The sequence below is a fragment of the Schistosoma haematobium genome, chromosome 4, assembly GCF_000699445.3.
Source record: "Schistosoma haematobium chromosome 4, whole genome shotgun sequence".
Taxonomy (NCBI): Eukaryota; Metazoa; Platyhelminthes; class Trematoda; order Strigeidida; family Schistosomatidae; genus Schistosoma; species Schistosoma haematobium.
The window spans coordinates 5,966,591-5,991,029 of NC_067199.1; the positions used below are offsets into that span (position 1 = coordinate 5,966,591).

Below are 24,439 nucleotides of genomic sequence, written 5' to 3' on the forward strand. Positions count from 1 at the left end.
TTCTATGATATTTACCAAATACCATTATGATTTCAAATAAACGCCATTTTCAAATTACTTATCTCTTATTGGTTAATTTTTCTAAATTGTATATTTTCTTTCTCATATGATTTGTGTAAATAGTTTAGAATAAAAGACAGTAACAACACAGTAGGGTGTAGATATTAGACAAATAATATTACAGGAATATATATATATATATAGTCCTAAACAAAGTAATATTACCATTAGTCTATACTAAAAGGCATTACTGTTTCAATCTACCAAATTTACTTGTTTGAACCAACAACAACAACAAGACAAAAGCCAAACTGAAAACTATTAAATGATTTAGAAATATTAACATTTATTATTGAGATTGTGTCCTATTTCTGCCTGTCTGAAATCTTCTTCTATATTGTACTTCTTCTTCTTCTTATTATTATCATCATTATTCATTTTACATTTTTACCCCTATTCAATATTGTTACTGTAATTCAAGACAGTTGAATAGTAACACAAAAATTAGGAAAAAAAAGAAAACCGTATCAAATTGGTTAACTTATTGAATGAGTTTTGTTTAAATTAGTAATATTTTAGTGCGCGCACACACACACGCACACGCACACGTACACACATACACACAACAACAACAACAAATTTGTTATCAGCCATTCCAAGATTTCTGAGTTAATCACTATGAGATGAATGGAATAAAATCTTATATGAATTGAATATTTGAATGGAACATAATAAACGACCTATTTACTATCTAAACTATTATTATTATTAGTAGTAGTAGTACATTGCATACAAATTACATTATATACAACATAGTCTTACATGTTACTATTGTTATTATTCATGGACTATGAATGGATTTTATGTTAATAAACTTTTAAATTCATAAACAAAGCAAACGGATTAATGATCTATTGGAATTCATGATTCTTTATACAAGGTAAACTAATAATGTTTAATTTATTTAATATTTTGTAATGAAACTAATTTAATGTCGGTTCAGTAGTTTAGAGGTTAAGTGTTCGCGTACAGGATTGAAAGCCCTGGATTTAGATCATGCGAATGGGATCGTAGATGCGTAGTGATATGAAGTCTCATACTAGGACAAAATAACCATCCAGTACTTGCAGGTTTTTCATTGGTGGTTTAGTTTATATCAACTCATGAATTCAATTATAAAATTAATTATCATTCAATTGTTTTATTTATTAGTAATTTAAAGATGTTAGTTGTGGAAATTACTTAGTCTTGAAAGTGAATCAAGATACAAAATGTTTGCATTGACTGCAATCAGCTTATATTAAAAGTCATTATCCGCATTACATATGGTTACATATTAGTACAAAAAAATCTGAGATAAGTAAAAATTTTGAAATCATTATTTGAATTAGTGTTCTCCTGGTCCTCATTTACATTGAAGATGGTTTTCTTTAAAGTATAACACAAGTAGTTATTTGAAGATTCTATCCAGGACGAAATGATTGTTCACCATCATTTGGTTTTCAATTTTTCCCTAGCTAATATCCCATTAATAAATAAACCCTATACAAATGATACTATTATTAACCTTCAAAGAGATGATTAACCTTTGTAAACTAATGTTTCTTATTGAATGTAATATATATTTAACAATATAGTAACTATTCCTCCGGCAGTAGTAATAATAACTTCGACAAAATCAAATTTAACTTCATACTTCTTAATGCAAAGATTGGGTAAAGAAAGAAACTTTTTATTACTAAAAAATAGATAATCCATATAAAATGCAATTGGTGCCAAAACACAAAAATTAGCTGTTCACTTATTGTCGAGATATAAAGCTTCTTTTACAAAACATAAAGATAATAGATTGTTTTAACTCAATTATATAAATGTAACTAATTATAAAAAGTTTAACTAATTACAATAGTTTTGTAAATAAGAAGCAGTGATCAGTGGAGTTCAACCTGGTCTATTGTGAGGTAGTAACTCACTGATGACAATGGTGGATGTGTCTCTCAATTTTGTGGATTAGTTGAAGTCAAACATTAACATCATTAGATGTAGGCCGACTCAGTGGTCTAGCGGTTAAGCGTTCGCGCGTGAGATCGATAGATCCTGGGTTCGAATCTCGCGGGCGAAATCATGGATGTGCACTTCTGAGGAGTCCCACAATAAGACGAAACGTCTGTCCAGTGGTTCCAAATTTTTCATAGTGGTGTAGCCTACTTATTACGCATCACCAGTAAAGTAGTGAAAATCTTCTGAATATCTTGTCCATGTATACAAATACAAAGTCTGAGGCTTAATTTATTTCACTATGAACTTAAAAAATGTTGACTTACAAACAATTGTAATAATTTTTAAAATTATAAATAAATTAATATATTTGTAGATATTTCAATGAGTAGAGAAATTCGATTTTCTGACGTTTCGTAACTCAGTTTAAGTCACTTCTTCAGAGAGTAAATAACCAACTCTAATTAATTTTGATTTGATTTTTTACTTATTCTCTGAGGAAGTGACTTACACTGAGTGATGAAACATCAGAAAATGTTATGTTTCTACTCACTGGAATATCTACAAATCTTCTATTCTTATTTATAACAATCTACTCAAAACACAAATAATTCGAAATTATCAATTCAAATCTTCATCATGATACTTATTTAAAGGTCAATTCAGTAAACAAGTTTCAATTGATAGGATTAGTAAATGTTTACTGAAAATATAAGAAAGTGATCAGTTTTTCATATTTGTGAATAAACATGATTTCATCAGTGGCTTTTCTTCATTTTTTTCTTAGATCACGTAATGTTGTTGTAAAACACTTGCTTATTCCGATCCATTGTGTATTTCATTTATAAAATGATGCATCTTGAAACTAGTTCTGATAAAATTCAATCATAAACGATTAATGAACCTTTGAAATACTTCGAAATTACGATAGAAATTCAAATTTAAAATCTATGGAACCACCAATATGTATATCTATATAATCTCCACAGTAACTGCATTTTGTCTTTCGATTGCTCTTGAGTTGTCCGAAAAATCGTTTTGTACCTAAGATTACAAAGTATCACCTGCAAAATAATAATTAACGAATAAGTTCGATTCAGACATTTTCATTTGAAACAGTTATAGGTGATTATAAGTATATTTAAGTTACATATTTTAGTATCAGAATGGGTTTTGTGGAGATTGTAATAATTTCAATAGTCGAAATCATGAATCAATTAAAGCTAGATCACCATAGAAATCCTCGAAGCACTGGATGGCCGTTTCGTTCTACTGTGGGATTCCTCAGCGGTGAACAGCCATGACCCCGCCTCGAGGGAATCGAGCCGAGGACCTATCACTCTCGCGCGCGAACGCTTAACCACTAGACCACTAGAGCTGGCCGCCAAACAACGGTTTTAACGTCTGATGTCAACTAATCCATGAAATTGATCGACATATCCAACATTGTCTTCAATGAGTTACTATCTCACAACAGAACTGACTGAACTCCACTGGTCACTACTTCTCACATACATTGCTAGTGTTATGCTTGATAGGTTCAGCAAAATATTGAGACAATATATAAATTTTGAAAGTTTATCCCACCAAGAACTGGTATTGTGGTGTATCTTACTGATGTCGAAAGATATAAGTAGTATGTATCAATAATTGAAAATGAAATACCTGGTGTCAGAAGGTTAAAAAGACAGAAGAAAACAGAATGAGAACAGAGAATGATTGGTGTGGAAATCAAGGAACAATCAAGTCTGAGACGATTGATTGACATTTTGCAAATGAAGTATTTATTTTATGATCCTGAGATTTTACCAAGTGATTCTGTAATTTTGCATTCACATACATTCGGTTGTCCTCACTAGTGTTCTCGCTCACAACGCCATCTGTTGAAGAACTATTAAAACAGTGGGTCACTAGGTAACTAAATGCTTTTTCCCGCTTTGAGATCCCGCCAGATTTACGAACATAATACTGACCTGAGGATCAAATACAAAGATAAACATGAATAGTACTATGAATTAATGCATAGTTCTAAAACTGAATGAATTACACTCATATTATTTTATTACATCACATTACTTACTTGTAAGATACACTCTGTCAAGATTAAGAAAACTTTATATATTCTCAAATGAATATATAATAAACACAAACATACCTAATATGGTGATTATTGTACATTTAAATTTACTAAATTTTAAATCGATAAACTTGGTGTAACTTTTACTAAATGTAGTAACACTGAAAATATGATTTAGTCCCAATCTTAAGTGTTACAATTTTGCTTTGGTTTAAGCAAATTATCGTTTTTCACACATTCATATTAGATAAAATAATCTTACTCACTTACTTACACCTGTTACTCCGAATGGAGCATAGGCCGCCGATCAGCATTCTCCAACCCACTCTGTCCTTGGACTTCTTTTCTAGTTCCATCCAATTCTTGTTCATTCTTCTCATGTCTATCTCCATTTCTCGGCGTAATGTGTTCCTTGGTCTTCCTCTTTTTCTTTGGCATTGAGGATTCCATGTGAGGGCTTGCCTTGTGACACAGATGGGTGCTTTCCTCAATGTGTGTCCTATCCACTTCCAGCGCTTCTTCCTAATTTCTTCCTCCACTGGAATCTGGTTTGTTCTCTCCTACAGTAGGTTGTTGCTAATAGTATCCGGCCAACGGATCCGAAGTATTTTGCGTAGACAACTGTTAATAATCTAATTACCTCTTAAATGATACAACAAAATACTTCCCTGACATAAAATTATTTATTCACCTTAAATTTTTTTCAGTTTATGTTTATTTAAGTAAAGTATCCTAACTATTCAAGTATTCAATGTCAATCATATATGTACACACGGTGGACAGATTTAAAAAATTGTCCAATGTTAAACGTTTCAATACATGCAATAATATCATATTGAAGAGACTAATTTCCTACGTATGTCGTACGCAAACACACATATATCTTAGTTATGTCATTTGTTGTGTATATATGATTCGGTTTCTGGACATTATATTTGTAAAACAAAATGTATTATCTATTCTTATTTGTAATATTGTCTTTATCCCAACTACCAACTTTCATAATCAATTACCTTATTCTCTTCAAATTCATTCTTAATTACCTACTCTTCTATAATAAAAGTATATAGTAAACACTTATTATTATTATTAATAGTAATAATAATAATCTTAATTTTCATTTACAATAACAGCTGTTGTATATTTAGAAGTACATTCCTCATTACCGCAAAATTAAAACCCAAATGCGTATACATATATGTTCCATTTAAAGAAAACAAAGAAGGAAAATAAGTAGTCAGTTGTTACTGTTAGATTAGTAAAATGTATTGTAAATACCGCTAATATGAATTTAGAAACATTATTGAGCAATTGTATTTCGTCAGGTCAAAGAAAACATTTTATATAACTTTAATCAATATTATTATAATAAATTGATGAAATAAAAATAAACTTTTGTTAAATATGTGGATTACTTCTTGACTTATTTACTTACGCCTGTTACTTCTAATGGAGTATAGGCCACCGACCAGTATTCTACAACGTATATGGAGCCCCACTGAGGATACTGGCAGTCTCAAGCCCCTGATTAAAGAAGGAGGGTTAGGCATAGAGTTAGCGACACCATCCTGTAGAAGACTAACTCGCTAAACAAAACTCTAACCATAAGATTATTCAAGCCATTTAAGTATATGGATAATCTTACTTTAATTATGATGGTTATTTTCTTATATAACTACTTTGATATTAATAAGTGTTTAGCATATTTTGAATAATGGTCTATTTTGGATGATTTTACAATAAATCCCAAATGTCAAAATATTAATTTTATCCTAGGATATGAAGAGCAGTTTAATGTCATGATGGAATCTCAGGGCTTTTATGATATATATAGTAAGCTTTATCACTATTTTGCGATATTATTCTTCCCTTCAGCGTTACTAATGATATTCATATGATTTATAGAATAATAATTTTCCATATTCGTAAAAAAAGATAAATACTATGATTTTATTACATCATATCAGTAATTGAGTAAATTATAAATAACCATAGCAATAATAATACCGTTGGGTATCATAATCTCCAAGTTTATTTTACTAGATTTATGGGCAAGACTAAAATTTATAGATAAACCAATCAGATTTAGGATAGTAGGGTTTTTGGATTTTAGCACGAAATTCATTCATTCATTCATTTGTCTAAATCGAGTTTTGGTATTTTAACTGATGTCAGTTCGTGATGAAGTCCCTACGTCTAGTTCCTAACCCTAAACATCAAGTGTGAATACTGACACTGATTTATGGAACTCATTTAGTCCTAGTTTGTAGGCGAACATTCTCTAGATCATCCATATATTATAGTCTCACCAAATTTTAATTGATATTTCTTTAGTCAATTTATGAAATTGTATATACCGCTTCCTGAGGATAATATATTATCCAAAGTTAAACGTGAGACAACATCTTAAGTTGTAAACTATTGGAAATCTATGCTGTACAAATTATAATCTTTACAAATTTCTATTTGAAACAATAATATTTAACAAAAACACATTATGAAACATTGAGTAAAAATCTATAGTTCTCAATAGTTGAGATCATGGGTTAATTGAAGTTAGACCATCATGGAAAACCTAGAAGCACTTGATGACCGTTTCGTCCTATTGTGGGACTCCTCAGTAATGCGTAATCATGATCCCGCCTCGTGGGATTCGAACTCAGGACTTATCAGTGTTGTGCGCGAGCACTTAACCATTAGACCACTGAGCTGGCCTGCATCCAAAGGTGGTAATGTTTAACTTCAACCAATTCACGAATTTGAGCGACACATCCACTATTGTCTTCAGTGAGTTACTATCTCACAACAAACCCGGTTGAACTCCGCTGATAAGTCCTGTGTTCAAATTTCACGTGGCGAGATCGTGAATGCGCACAAATGAAGAGTCCTACAGTCGAGTGAACTGACATCCAATGGCTTTAATGTCTAAACTTCAACTAATCCACAAAATTGAAAACCATTTGCTAAATTCCTAACTCATTGATATTTTGTATTCTGTCTTATGTTACTACGGTTTTTAATTTTGTTTCCAAGCTCATACATAATACAGTATGCAGACTCATCAAGTTTTTTACACCAATAAATGTCTTTTTTTGAAAAAAATAAATTTACGAATTAATTAAAAAGAAAATGTTCATAACCATATTGATAGATGAGGATTCTAAAGAGGCTATCTTCTTTGAACTGGACAATCTAAGTACAGTTCAACCATCCAGTATTGATTTGAATCAAATTAAAAATAGATGGGTGTAGTGACCTACTTTTATCAAGAGAACGCCATTGGTGTAATGGAAACAATTATTATTATAAACAATTGTACCACGGATTGTTTTACCGTACTTGTTTGTTCAACTGTACCAAAATACATATGTTCTTCCGTTGATTGTGACCTTGCACGAATTCGGTTACACTCAGTAACCACACTTGTAATCCTTGGGCACGATCTCGGTATTCTTTCGATACCACGAGATCGCCAACAAATACATCTCGACTACAGCCATCATATGCCTTCTGATATTTGGTTTACGGGGTATCTTATCGGTTAACTGGCTCGTAGTCTTCCTGTAGTGATGATCATAGTCAACCGCGACTGGACGTCATACTACATGGGTATAATGGTTCTGTTAAACCATTATATTTTTCATCGCTGTAATATCCCTATTATATGCAAAATATAATTATATAAACGAAGAATATTCTTTTTAAGAATCCATAAAATTGGCCAGATTTAAGGCAGAGTACATTTGAATTTGTACCATGTGAATTAAGGATTGTTGTTTGTCATATTAAATCAAATCAAATCGTTGATGTTAGAACTGACTAATGTAAAATTGTTAACTTGAATCGGTTAATAAGTGAAATGAAATTGTGAGATAAATAATGATCTGAATAAATATGATCAACATGGAGTGAGAGAGAGGGAGAGAATAATGTAGTTACAAATAGAAGATTACGTAATAATACGAATCAAGAAACTAGTAGTAGATAGGGGTGGATGCTGAATAGATTTCGCAAAAGGGTTAGCAAGTGTAATAATAATAATACTGGTAAGATGCGTGGAAAAGAAACGTTTGGGACATAAAAATGAACATTGATCGAATTACGTCACCAATTTGTTCTCCAAAACATAAAATGATTTTTTTTTATATAATGGAAAATATTTATAGATCAAAATGAGGATTCTAATAATGTTTGTCTTCTTTGAACTGGACAGTCGAAGTACAATTAAACTATCCAGTATTGTAAGGATGGATAGTGGGTAGCAGTGGAATCCAGGACGCGCGTTTCGTCCTGTTTGGGACTCTGCAGCTGGGTGTACCTGAATCTCAGAGTTGATGTTCACTCTGGGACTTGAACTCAGTACCGTTCGCTTCAAACGCCATCGCGTTATCCACTTAGCTACTGAGTCCTGATAGCCTTGTAAATTAGGGCAATATCGAGGCATACGCACAGTATGCACATATGCCAATAAGCGACTGATCAATTTCAGTCCTAAAAAAAAATCAATGGGAAGATTCAAGTAAAACAATACCAAGTGAATTATCCAGTGTTGATTTGAATCAAATTAAAAATAGATAGTCATAAGAGTTTAGAATGTTTAACTAACAGATTTATATGAATGAAACTAATCTATAAATATATAATAGTATAGCAACTATCCTACAAACAATTTCGATGACAGTTGATTTTGATTTAGCCCTTTTAATAATAACTTAATTAACAGACAATGTTATTTGAATAGTAACAATTCGTCTATTTCTTTGTACTATTATGATCAGTAAATCACATGATAGACTTTAGATTGCTTAAATGTTGATTGCCTAAATATCATTCGATGATTCACCCTTCTCTCAAATATATTCATATATTCAAATCCTATTATTAGTCTTTGCTTGGACTTGTTGCTCCCTTATGCAATTTGACTATAAATATGCTTATTTCATTGCTCATACATACTAATTTACCTCTCTGCTTCAAATTCGTTTGATGTGCTTATAACTTTGTGATCTATGCTATCGACTAATAAACTGTAGTTGTCATTTCTGATTGCCTTTTGATTTTAAACACCGCTGAGATTTATATTATAACGGTTATCGAAGTGATCGATTAACAAAGAAAATCCACTACAATAGATTCAAGGAACAATATAAAACAAATGAATTGATACCATTCTATGAACTAGTCCTATTGTTTATTTATACTATTATTTCCAGTGAACTACACTTCATTCTTTTAACTAGGTAAACCATATTAGAACATTATAAATGTTCCAAAGATGACATGATCATTTGTTTGTATATTATAATTCTTAGATAAACAGTATGTTGTTTAGTAATGTATACAGAAAAGAATATTTTCTTTTGACTGACATAATCAACTTTATTGGGGATAGTAAAAACCTGCATATAATTCTTAGCTCTACGAATTGACGATTTATTTCTTCAGAGCTTCCATATTTAAAAGCGAAGTTCTAGTACGGAGGACTTGGCAAGTATAGGATGACTTAAGTAATTGAACAAGTGGTTTTATGATCATATTCTTCTGTTAAATGATTAAATCCTATGAATTAGAATTCATGAATTTTAACAGCAAATAATTACCTGTGCGTATGGGCCATTTCCGATAATCAGTAGGTTAATCGTAGGCATAACCACTAATTATTTAACGCAAACATACGGTATCTTAACATCAAACAATCTAGATTCTACTCAGAAAATGAAACAGTACTTAAAAACACTTAGTGAAAGATAATTTATGTTGGTTTAATCAAATGTTTAATTCAAACTAAGTCAATTATAATCTAGTGTTTTCATGTTGTGGTGAATGCTACTTATATCGACAGACATAAGTAGTATGTAACATAAATCAGAAATGGAATGTCTTGCAGCAGAAGTTTAAGGAGATTGAATTGAATAGAGCGATAAGGTAAACAGACAGTAATTGTAATAGCAATGAAGGAAGGATAAAATGTAAGACAACTGATGGAAGATTTACGAATAAAGTATTTAATATATGGTTTTTTTCAAATTTTACGAATGACCTCTATAACTTCGTATCAAACAATAAATTGAACTTCCTCACCTGAGTATTTGTTCAGAACAATGTTACTAAATTGCTTCTTCGTGTTTTTATAACCAAATTAATATATTTCTCATTTGGTCATTTCCGTCTATTTACTAACTGCTTTTATTATAAATGCAAAGAGTAACTTGTGGAAAGTGTTGATTCCTCAAACTTTGTGTACAATCATTGTTCAAAACTGAAAGCATTTTCTTCCTTATTTCATTTATTACCGTTATATTTTTAAATTCTACTAAAGATTGGTTGGTATATTCATGTTATTATAAACGTAGACCATTTTAGAAATTTAGGCGTTGTCAATTAAATATATAAATATAAATAGCTAAGTGGTATTCTCCTGGAATTAACCTTCGTTGAAATAGTATTGAAGCGACCTATTAAGAAGTCTCACACTAGAATGAAATTAGAAATCAATCCTCCTTGGTCTTCTATCGTATTCAAATGACATCAATCCTAAACGACTATCACCTTTAAATTGAAATACTTTTTACAAAACTATTTTATTTCACTTTAACACAGGTATTATATTCATTAGCTTTTGAACTGCAACACTGTTTGATTCAAAATGATGGAACAATATTTTAAGCCTACCCATAGTTATGCTATGAACCTAAATTTAAAAAGAATAATTAAATCTATATTTCTTGATTTGTTACATTTCAAGACTGATGATTTTTGAGAATCCATCCACACATTGTAAAAGAAATTAACTGTCGAGATAGAAACTGAAGATGGTCAAGGTTATCTATTGTTTCGCGACTTTAGTATACTTGGCAGCCTGCTTGAACATCTGAGTCACCTGTTTCTGCTGTCAAGATATTTTAACAAGTTATCTATTTTCGGTTGTTTTAATAAATCATTATGTCTATTAATCACATAACCAATTCAGGTGTATTTCTGAAAAGTGTATAACCTTTCGTTGTTCAAGTTACAAAAGAGCTCAATCAGAGATTTCCCGGTTGCTGACAATATGCAGCGAAAAGAATTTATATTATTTAGATGTCGATTGACTGAACTGCTAACTTCTTAATGACGATCACTTAATACTCATCGTCAGTATTGACCAAGAAGTAAGAAACGGAAACTTGTTTAAATACATTGTGCTGAGATTTCTATATTGTACCAAAACTGTAATATTGAATAAAGCCACTAATAATAATAATGATTAAATAACATAACATAAGCAGAGATAGTGACACTTTAATGACTTAAAGTTTGCTTTTGTAAAGATTTACCAGAATTCATTAAACTCGTCGAATATATCCAATATTACAGTAACATCCCTTGATAGAAATGCACAAGATAATGATTTCTGAAGTTATCGTAACGTAATGTATATGAACTATTGAAGCATTAGTTCATAAAGACATTTTCTGGGACAGATTCAATTTACTAAAGTTTCCGTTTTTCAAAGCTAAGGATAAAACAATTTTATTGAATTTAGAAAAAAGAAAAAAACAACAACTTAGTTTGTTTAGATGAACAGGGATTTTCATACGAAGTTGACAGGAGTATATGAATTGTAAGATTATGTACTTTACTTACTTACTTAAGACTATTAACCCCAAAGGACAATAGGCCACCGTCCAGCATTCTCTAACTCACTGGGTCCTCGGCCTTCCTTTCTACTTCTATCCATTTATTGTTCATTCTTCTCATGTCTGGCTGCATTTCTCGACGTAATGTGTTCTTTGGTCTTCCTCCTGGTGTTATAAAAATAAACTATTCGAGTCACCAAAAGTGATTTCGTGGATATAATAGTAATTTCAATAGTTGAGATCATGAGTAAATTAAATGTAGATCATCATGGAAATCCTCAAAGCAGTGGATGGCCGTTTCATCCTATTCTGGGACTCTTCAGAAGTGAACATCCATCCCGCCCCACAAGATTTGAACCCAGAACCTATCGGTCTCACGCGCGAACGCTTAACCGCCAGACCACTGAGTCGGCCGGCATTCTACGGTGTTAATGTTTAACTTCAACTAATCCACGAAATTGAGCCATACATCTACCATTATCTTCAGTAAGTTACTAACTCACAATAGACTCGGTTGAACACCACTGGTCACTGCTTCTCAACAGAAATCCAGGAAATATCTCTTGGAGACCGTCACTAGTTAGCATATGCTGATTTATATCAAAAGGAGTCCAATGCTTCCAGGTTTTCCATGGTGGCGTTTTTTGCTTGTATCTCCTCATTTGAAGTGCATGGCACTATGTTCGAGTTCCGGAGTGAACATCAGCTCTAGGACGCAGGTACATCCATGTGTCGAGCCCCAAATAAACCGATTACAATGATAGCCAATATCTATCTTTGCAAACAAACAACCATTATAAAAAAATGACAACGCTAAATAAATTCTGTATACCTATAAACTAATAAATTATACTTTTGTCATTTCATTTCGTCTATAAATGAAAATTTATTAACTCAGTAACTTCCTCTTTCTCATTGATATATATATATATATATGTACTTTTAGTTAGCAAAATATAATTTAAAAACTTTGTCTCGCAGAAGACGTGTACCTACTTTAGGCTAAAGTCACATATATGAATGAAAGCAGATGTTTTTTGAAATACAACATGGTATGTTAAGAACAATGAAGTCAAATCATATATACTTCCAAGTTATTTAACAATGAACAACGTACTTGCTATTAACTAACTTCAAGAGATAATTTCAGAGTTATGGCTAGAATCTATGACAAGTGGAATTCAATCTTGTCCTATGTAAGACATTCATTACCCACTAAGTACATTGAGTCGTGGATGTTCAATTCTCAGGAGGCTTAATCTAAGACGAAACAAATGTTCAGCACTTCCTAATTTTCAGTAGTTATCTAGCTAAGATCACCATGTGATATCCGCTATGGAATTGAAAAATTCTTCACTAAATCCCTACGGTAGTTTAAAACATAGTATCAACTTAATTTTCGCATGGTACAAATAAAGAAATAAGCGATTTATGGTGACATAATCCTATCTATTTAATTACATGGTATTAAGCTTTAAAATAAATTTTGTATCTGAGAAAGTTGTAATATGTCAAAGCCTATTCACATAATGACCTTGGATTAAACTGCATTTATTACATCCTTGAAAAAATTGAATTATTTAATTTAAACTTAATGTTTACTCAAAAATATTTAAGTAAAGAATCAGTTTTGAAAGTAAACTAATAAACTTCTTAGCCGGTAACCAACGGTGTTAATGTCTAACTTCAACTAATTGAGCGACACATCCACCATTATCTTCAGTGAGTTACTATCTCACAACAGACCCGGTTGAACTCCACTGATCACTGATTCTCACTAGAACTCTAGGAATTACCTGTTGAATCCAGTCCCTAGTGAGCATATGCTGATTATTATCAGGAAGAGGTTTTTTGTGGATATCGTAGTAATTTCAGTAGTTGAGATCATGAGTCAATCGGGTCTGTTGAGAGATATTAACTCACTGAAGACAATGATGGACATGTGGCTTAATTTCGTAGATTAGTTGAAGTTAAACATTAACATCATTGGATGCCGGCCGGCTCAGTGATTTAGAGGTTAGGTGTTCGCGCGTGAGACCGAAGACCCTGGGTTTGAATCCCGCGAGTGGGATTATAGGTGCTGACTGCTGAGGAGTTCCACAGTAGGACGAAATGGCTACTTAGTCTTTGCAGGTTTTCAATGGTGTTCTAACATTAATCGGTTCATGATCTCAATCAAAAAAGGGTATAAAAATAATCATCACTCTCAACTACGTTTAATAATAATACATGGTTTTAAGTTTTTTTTTTAAAATTTAAACCTTGACTTCACTTTCAACACCCATTTCAAATTGACTTCCTAGAATGGATCAAATTTATGAACATAATAATACCACTCTTTTTCATACGAAATGTAAGACAGATTTTGTTACAAACTGACATGCACTACTAAAAAGGCGAATTAAAACACTAATATCACTTTCCAAGGATCATAATAAACTATTAAGTTGGAATCGAGTTGTTAACATTTAAGGCATCAATATATCTAAGCAGATGACCAGCATTAGTATTTAGTAACTACCATACACAAAAATTAATTAGACTTTACTAGTCAAGTTTGTTCATCATTTGTCTAACTCAATGAAAGCAAACATCCAAATGACTATCGTATTTGTGTACTAACATTATATTATGATACAATGAATTTTCAATAGTTGAAATCATGAGTTAATTGTAGCTAGACCACTATGAAAAACCTGGAAGCACTGGACAGCCGTTTCGTTCTAGTGTGGGACTCCTCAGCAATGCTCATCCATGATCTCGCCCCTCGCAAGATTCGAACCCAGGACCTACAAATCTCGCACTCAAGCGCTTAATCATTAGACCACTGAGCCGGCGGGCATCCAACGGTGTTAGTGTTTAACTTCAACCAATCCATTGAAATTACTAAAATCTCCACAAAACCCCTTCTGACAATGAATTTTATTATTAAAAAAACAACAACTAATGTCTGAAGTTAACTAACACAATACAACCAATACAAATGATCAAGATCTGACGATAGTCTCAACAAAAACAAATATTATTAGTTTTATCTATAAAAGACTTTTAAAACTAATCCAGTGAATACAACGCAATACAACATGGATCATAAGTCATTCTATTCTTATTACTATAACATTCATTCGACAGATACTAACGAACTTTGAATAGTAATTCTTACATTTTCTTTTTTTCTTTCTTTTCTAATCCATTTTAAAACAATAAAAATAACATCTAATGATAACATCAGTAATATCTAGGGGATTCAATGTATACAATGAAATACTATTTACTACTAACTTTTAAATACTTCTCTTTACAAAATTGATTACGTAACTGATAAATTTATTTAATGGCATATAGTAACATCTTTGATAAGTGATAGAAACAAAATGATAATGTCAAATCAATATTCTATGTATAAAGATAGATAGATAGATAGATAGATCTCATCTTTGTTGCTATGCCCATTATCATAATCAATTTTTGTATCCATGTTCAAAAAAATCAATATTTATCATGAAGAAATCAACAATAAAGCAAATAATTATTGACTATAAGTTATAAAAGCGTGATGAAAATAAATTAATGATAGAAAAAAGAAGTATGTCAATTGAATATAGACTCTTACTGTCTTTTTTTCTTTAGTTGTTCCTCTTTATACATTCTTAACGGTTTCTGTTTTCTTTTCAAAAGAAAAAAAAACAAAAAATCAAAATAAAAACATTTGGCAATGGTACATCACATATGTACATGTATATATGGCAATATACATGTATGAATGATGTCTGAATACACCAGTATATGTAAAATAGAGAGGGAAATGTACTGTTATACTGACGATTTATTACATCTATATAGGATATATGAAGAAAGAATATGTATAATTATATGCTATAGGTAATAAATTTGTGGCAATATTACTATAACTGATACAAATTTTATATCAGTATAGTGAAGTAATGAATAAACAGAAAGTTTGTATTGAATTGTTCAATCATATCGATAATTTTGCGGTCTAAAGATTAAGCGTTCATGCATGAGATCAAAAATCTTAGGTTCGAATTCCGCGTGTGAAATCATAGATGAACACAGCTGAATAGTCTAATACTAAGATGAAAAAAGGCGTCCAGTATTTTTAGGTTTTCAGTGCCGGTCTAACATAGGTTAACTCGTGAATTCAATTTTGTAAAATGATACAATCTCCACAGATCCCTAAAATTAGTAATACGAATCCTTGCAATTATCTCTAGAATAAACTTAATTTTCATATTCACAGTAAAATATATACTGCTTTAGAAATAAATTTATCTTAAACAAATTGTAATCTAGACAAAAATTATGTTTCACTCTTATCATATATTTTATTCAAGATTTCTGTTTAAGACTTACTTACTTACGCCTGTTACTCCTCGTGGAGTAGCATTGGCCATCCACTAGCACTCTCCATCCAACCCTTTCCCAAACAATACTTTCCAGTTGTTTCCAATTGTCATTCATCCTTTTCATATCTGATTCTATTTCCTGATGTAATGTATTCTTTGGGCTTCCGCTTTTCCGTTTCTTTTCAGGATTCCAAGTTGGGGCTTGCCTTGTGATACAGTTTGATGATTATTGAAATATATGTCCTATCAACTTCCAACGCCTTTTGTTAATTTCCTCTTCATTTGGAAGTTGTTTTGTTCTCTCTCACAGTAGACTGTTGCCGATGGTATCCAGCCAATGGAAGTTGAGTATCTGTTTAAGAATTCCATAGTTATTTCATTTATTTTGTAAAAACGTTGTGAGAAACTTAAATGAATAAAGTTACGAAGGAACTTTCATTGAAAATATGAATATAACAGTTTAATGATTAAGAATCTGATACTGGTGGATTCCTATTTTATTTTGATTTCAATGGTTGAGATCATGAGTCAATTGAAGTTAAACCACCATGAAAAACCTGGAACCACTGGACGGCCGATTTGTCCTAATATGGAACTTCTCATCAGTGCGCATCCACGATCCCAACTCACGAGATTCGAACGAAGGACCTATCAGTCTCGCGCGCGAATGCTTAACCACTAGACCACTGAGCTGTTAATGTTAAACTTCAACTAATTATTAATAATTGACTGTTTCCTAGTTTCTAATTGTTTGAAAGAATTATTTAGTTCATGATGAAACATCCCAACGTTCCCTATTTTTAAATTATGTTAATAGTTGTCGTTTTAGAAATTGTAAAACAAGGTGAAAATGAAGATAAATAGGTTTATTAAGATCATTAACCGATCAATGTTAGACTATTAATGAAAACCTGGAATCACTGGATGGCTATTTCACCCATAGTGATCTAACAGTGATCGGTTTATGATATCGATAAAAGCTTAACAATCTACACAACTCCATACTCATAATAGCTTTATAGCTGGAATATTATGCATTATAAATAAAAGAGGTACATTATTGGATTCTTAGGTCAACGGATAATACATTAAGTGACTGAAGTAAAAGGTAATGAGTTCAATTTCATGTATAAACATAAACAATGAAATAAAGCTACTCCCAGTTGATGAGTTCTGGATAGGACAAAACTTACGTTATCGATTCTACTACTAGTTATATCCTCAACTGAACGAAAGTCTTTAACTTTCAACGTAAGTCAACAATAACTCCCTCATGTTTTTCTATTCTAATCAGATTTAAGTAATTATCTTTAATTTAAAATACCTCATAAAAATAAGAAAAATGATCCGTTACAACCAACTAGATTACATGAAGCAACCATTTTTTTTATGACTAAACAAGGTAAATACTAACAATAAATATGATTTCTTTATATCTCAATAAGTAGAAAAATTGTATGTCTAATGTTTCGTAACCTAATATAAGCCACTTCTTCAGAGTAAATGCATAACCGAAATTCCCTCTGAAGAAGTGACTTACAATAAGTTCCGAAACGTTGGAAAATTTATTTTTCTACTCATTAGCATATAACAACAAAAAATTATATTTGTAATTAACTTTTTATCCAATACTCAATTCAGCTGAAACTTGGCATTGATACCTTTTATAAATTTATTTCATTTGATATATTAAGACAAAAAACCTGTTTAACCTGGATCAGTGTGTTAAGTAAGTGTGATTAATTTCATTTGCTTAAACACTAACCATTTAATTTGAATAGAAACTAATTAAAATATCACATGTTTAATTAATAGATTAAAATTAATTGTTATAATGGATTGACCACACTTAATGAAATTAAAAAAAACATATATCTATTAAGCAGTATGGGGGTTGTGGAGATTTCTAAGTTTTTGGTTGAGATCATAAACAGATTGATGTTAGAATATTCTTGAAAACCTGGAAGCACTAGACGATCGTTTCATCTGATTGTGAGACTTCTCATCAATGCGCATCTATGATCCCACTAGCGGTATTCGAATCCAAGAACTGTCAGTCTCACGCGCGAACATTTAACCTCTAAACCACCGAGCCGGCCGTCATTCAACGCTGTTAATATCTAACCTCAGACAATCCACAAAAATGTATGATCATCTTCCATTGCACTAAGGAAGATCTCAGTCAAAAATACATCTATCTATTTATTCATTTAAAAAAATCTATAGTGCTTTTTTAAATCACTGACTGATTTTAATCAAACAATAATTGAAAACAATAAAATATTGATATTAAAGCAATTGCCATAAAACCTAAAAATTATAAGTTGAACCCTATGTGGAAATGTAAATGTACATTACTGAAGAGTACATTTCTAGAATCAATAATCTATTCAATGTATTTTAGTTTCTAATAGTTATTTAATTGAAACCAATCATGAGTTATTTGAAGCTAGACCCCGATTGAAAACACTGGAAGCACTGGAAGGCCGTTTCGTGCTAGTACGGGACTCCTCAGCAGTGCGCTTCCACGATCCCGCACCCCGTGAGATTTGAACCCAGGACCTACCAGTCTCGCGCCAGGCGCTTAACGAACTAGGCCACTAAGACGACCGGCCAGTGCTTCCAGGTTTTTCATGGTGGTCTAGCTTCAATTGACTCATGATTACAATCAGTGAAATTTCTGAAATCTCCACAAAACACCTGATAAATTTAACAACCTTCATAACAACTTTATAAGTAACTTAATGAGTAGTTTGTTAAATTTTAAATTAAAAATTAAAAAAAATATTTTTATTAATTTCCAAATAAACTAGATTTTTCGCTAAACCTTTCTAGTTGATCAGATCTGGTATTTATTGATAATAATTAATTGATAAATCTAAGCTTCAAACCTACATGGTCATTGAGAAATATCACAAATGTAACGTAGTGCACAAATTCACTGAGTATAGAAATATATTTCCTTTTTATTGACAATGATATGTAAATTAAAAGGTTTACTGGTTTTGTGATTAATTAAATTGTAACATTGACTAACAATCACCTTTTTTACTTACATACTTAGGCCTGTTAACCTCAATGGAGCATAGGCCACCAACAAGCATTCTCTAACCCACTCTGTCATGGTTCTTCTTTAACAGTCCTATCCAATTTTTGTTCATTCTTCTCATGTCTGTATGCATTTCTCAACGTAATGTGTTCTTTGGTCTTCCTCTTTTCCTTTGGCATTTGGGATTCTGTGTTTGTGTTTGCCTTGTAACACAGTTGTCTGCATTCCTCGATTTGTGTCCTATCCACTTTCAACGCTTCTTTCTGATTTTTTCCTCCACTGGAATCTGGTTTGTTCTCTCCCACAGTAGGTTATTGTTGATACTGTCTGTCCAACTGATCCGAAGTATTTTGCGTCAACTTTGTTTTAGATCATACTAATTTCATTATTAGTTTCTAAATTTTGGCATTTTTCAACGTAACTCAATCATTTTATTATATCGTTAGAATTATGTAAACAGATATTATTATAAATGCTTATGCATTGTTATCTTTTTGTACAAGTTACATTTATGTTTGGTCCCTGAATAAAATAGGCCTCATAAACAGTTAGAGTATCTCTGACTGATTCAATATTTCAGTTGGTCGTCAGCTGGATGTACCTACATCTCAGAGTTGATGTTCATTCTGGAGTTCGAATTAAGGTTATATCGAGGCAATACGCACAGTATACTTACGGATCTGAAGTATTTTGCGTAGACAACTGTTAATAAACACCCGTACTTCCTGGATGATGGCTTTCGTAGTTCTCCAGGTTTCTGCCCCATACAGTAGAACTGTCTTGACATTTGTATTGAAAATTCTGACCTTGGTGTTGGTTGACAGTTGCTTTGAGTTCCAGATGTTCTTCAGTTATAGATATGCTGTTCTTGCTTTACCGATCCGCGCCTTCACATCTGCATCAGATCCACCCTATTCATCAATGATGCTGCCCAAATACATAAAGGTTTTTACATCTTCCAAATCTTCTCCGTCAATTGTGATTGGATTGGTGCATGCTGTGTTGTATCGGAGAATGTTGCTTTTCCCTTTGTGTATATTGAGACCTACTGCTGCTGAGGCTGCTGCCACACTATTCGTCTTCTCCTGCATTTGTTATTGCGTTTGGGATAGAAGAGCCAGATCATCTGTGAAGTCTAGATCGTCCAGCTGCATCCTAGATGTCCAATGTATTCCACGTTTCCCTTCAGATGTTGACGTCTTCATGATCCAGTCGATCACCAGGAGAGACTGAATAATTTCTGTCCTAAACGTTAATAAGAAGATTCAAATAAACAATACCAAGTGAATTCATGAGTTATGTTTATTGATTACTTGACAAATTACACATTGAATAAACTAATAAACTCACGCAAATATCATTTCAATTATTTAAATGTTTAGTTAGGAAAACAGAAGCATTATATAATATTCTATATAACTGTTTTTCCTTTCTTAAAACTTTATTTTGTAATGACATCATTATAGCATGTATTACATGTCGTTTAATGATAAATTGACAATAAACAAGGGTTTATGTTATGTATATATGACAGGTATCATTTGGTATTATATATATATATATATCTCCCTTTATGTAACATACCTATACTTTGATGATTATGTTTCATTATGAATATGAACATATGAAGATCATTTGATTATATGAGACTTAAGAGTTACTCTATCTACTGTCTGATCGAATTTTATTTGATCCATAGTTTTTTTTTAATGTATAGATCTAATTGATTAAATGTCATGTCTTAAATTTGGTTTATCTTTGTAAAAAAAAGGATTATTTTTTATTATTGACAAAAATGGTTTGGTAACATTTAATTTTGTTATACTTATTATCAGAAGGTGGGTTTTGTGTAGATTGTGAGTCGATTAAATCTAGACCAATATCATGGATTGGTTAAAGTTAGATATTAACACCTTGGGATGCTTGCCGACTTAATGGTTTAAAGGTTAAGTGTTCGCACACGAAACCGATAGGTCCTGGGTTCGAATCTCATGAGATAGGATTGTGGACGCATATTGCTGAGGAGTTCTACACTAGGATGAAACGGCCGTTCATTGCTTCTAGGTTTCCTATGGTTGTCTAGTTTTAATTAACTCATGAATTCATCTATTAAACTATTATACTCATATTTAATATTTCCATCTACATGTATACAAATTATATATTTGTTTAAAGAATTGAACTATTGACACGATTATTAATTTTTCGATGGACCAGATAGATGGGTCTTTTTAAAATATAGATCTGATGACAATAAAAATATCCATCAAGCTTTATAATCAAAAAATACACCCGAATAGTGAAGAGTAATCAATCTTTGCATAGTTACTAGAACTGAGAGAATTCTTTTGATTAAATTGCAGTATTATGAATAGTCTATATGATTCCATGAAAACTTCACCATTTTTGATCAGTGAATGAGACGATAACAATGATATTTTTATACGAATCCCTGTCAACTTAATGGACCAAGTTTAATTCTACAAAAGGTAGTTATTTTATAAATAATTTACTTGTATTAACTCTGACTGTGACACTAGTTGTCTTCAATTAGAATCCTATAGTATGTATCATTTATATGAAGTTTGCAAATATATTTTGTTGAAAGGTATCGTATAGAATGAAACCAATGGTAATGACATCGTATCAATCGGTTCTAAACATCTATCGTTGATATGTAACGAATTTGCAACTAAGTTTCATACCATAAATTTCAGTAAACCTTTTTTATATAATTATCCAATAAACTAGAATTATATTTGATTGAAATTTCATTAAAATTGTAGTCACACTAGTATATTTAAAATGAAATTGAATCTTTAAATATCAGTGTTCAAAGAAAATAATTTCAAACATTACATGCAATGATGGATAGTAGGTAGCAGTGGAATCCAGGAAGCGCGTTTCGTCCTATTTGAGACTCGTCAAATGGATGTACCTGCATTTCAGAGTTGATGTTCACTCTGGAACTCAAATCCAGTACTGCTCTCTTCAAACGTCATCACGTTATCTACTTAGCTAGTGAGTTCTGATAGCCATTCGCTTGTGCAATGGGGTAAATTATAAAATCACTTGGTATTGTTTATATGAATCTTCCCAGATAAGACGAAACACGTGTCCTGGAATCCACCGCTATCCGCTATCCATATTTGCATATAATGCTTGTAAATTAAAACTATATCGAGACAATCAGCATAGAATGCACATATGCCAATAAGTGACTGATCCATTGTAATCTTAATCATCAATGAAAAGATTCAAACTAATAATACCAAATGAATATAATTTCAAACAGTTTGGAATTTACAATTTATCACTTTATTTACTTATGAAATAATAATTGTGTTTTCTTTTAATGGAACTGTTGAATAATGAGTAGTAAACTTCAAACTACTCATCTAGAACTAGTTAGAAATCTATAAAATTCTGAAACTCTCAGAATAATAATAGTCATTATTATTATTATTATTATTATTATTATTATTATTGGAAGTAACATTTATTAGCTGAATCAGATAAAGTTATATAAATAGAATATTATAGGCCAACGACTAGAAAATTGCCTTAGGGCAAGTTATATATTATATTCTAATAAATAAATAAATAAAAATGGGCCATAACAGTTAATGAGCATTTGAATATTATTTAAACTTATTTGCAGGGGTTTATTAACCCAGTTACCCCCCTCCAACAACAGCAACAAAAAAACGGTGTTTTAGAGAAATAAACTAATAAGCTATTACCAGTTATTATAAACTTTGAGGTCAATAACGACAATACATACATAGATATATGTATATTGTTATTCAGTATCCTCTTTTAAGAAAACTTGTTTTCATTCAACAGGAATATTGTTAAATATTTAATAGATTACTGTAAAAGTGGTTACATTATAGACAGGCTATTTAGTTTTTTTGATGGAATATTGTTCTCTAAATTGGACAGTTTAATTGTGGAACTTGTTATCATTCTTCTGATTCATTTCATCAGAACAAAATTCAGAATTCTATATGAAATTTGTTCAGAAAGGTGATGAATGTTTCACAACTAAACCATCTAGGTTAGAGAACAAAATTTCATCAAAATCAACCATTTAAGCTAAAAAGGATAGTCTCTATCATCTCAGACTATTTGGTCTTTGAACTTTGTAGAATTTTATTCTATGTGAATCGTCTTGATTCAATTGTTTATGATAAAATTAGTTTATTTTGATTGAGGTCATGAACTGATTGATGTTAGACCACCACTGATGACCTGGAAGCACTGGACGGCCATTTTGTCCTGTTGTGAGACTCCTCAGCAGTGCGCATCCACGATCCCGCCCGCGGGACTCGAACCCAGAGTCTTCAGTCTCGCGCACGAATGCTTAACCTACTTGACCACTGAGCCGGCATCCAATGGTGTTAATGTCTAACCTCAACCAAAATTAATTATTCTGAGTTATAAAACACACATATCTACATTTAAAGATCTGTAATATTGATTATGTAACACAAATCTTATTGAAACATGTTATATTACTGTAATCAGATCTAATTATCTTCTTGAATCTCAGAGTATTTATTAATATCCAATTGATAACCAATGCTAAAATCATTTAAAGAATCAAACTTCTTTTCTATGATGTTTTAGGACGAATGTCTTTATATACAACATAAAATAAAAATCGAATACGCTACTTTCTAACTCTTCAACAAAAAAGTAAAATGATTCTAAGATCTGAAAGAACTCAGAACATTTGTGTGTAATAATAAACTAGATAGCTTCAAACTAATTTATCTGGATACAGAAATTCTTTTTTTTATTCGCAACTTTGCGAAACAAACTGATCCACTGGTTATTGTCTGACTCTGGATTCACTTTAGGTTTTAAATTAAAATTCTTGTTTACTACTACTACTGCTCCTGAGATAATTGATGAATGTTTATTTTATGAACGTATTCTTTTAGCAGACTATTTCCAAATAGTAAACTAATGATGTACATTTCAATATCAAAATGATTGAACTCTACCATCAAAACTTCTTATTAAAAATTTGGCAAACTTATTTGAAAGTTACTCACCGATATGTTTATATACTAGTCGTCTAAAATTTAAGTAAACCTCTAAAACTAACCAAATAAACAGTTTTCCTTTTCTTGTCAACCAGTTACCAAGCCGATTTAAACTGTTCGTTTAATTTCCCTGTTTAACAGCTTTAAGTATCTCACAGAATATAACAATCTCTAAGTATTTTAATCATAGAAACTTTTTTTTTTTGATTTCTCAATCACTAAAAAAGATGATAAATAATAAAGAACAGAACAGATTAAACAAGTTCTTAATTCCT

At 31.4% G+C, this 24,439-nt stretch overlaps 1 protein-coding gene across 1 annotated transcript in view; it reads left to right on the plus strand.

The window, feature by feature from the left end:
• Positions 1-227: 227 nt before the first annotated feature.
• Positions 228-24,439, plus strand: part of ORC2_1 (Origin recognition complex subunit 2) — an 87,661-nt gene continuing 63,449 nt past the window's right edge. The window contains exon 1 of the mRNA XM_051208165.1: positions 228-940. The gene's annotated coding sequence lies outside the window, so the exon portion shown is untranslated. The remainder of the gene's footprint in view (positions 941-24,439) is intronic.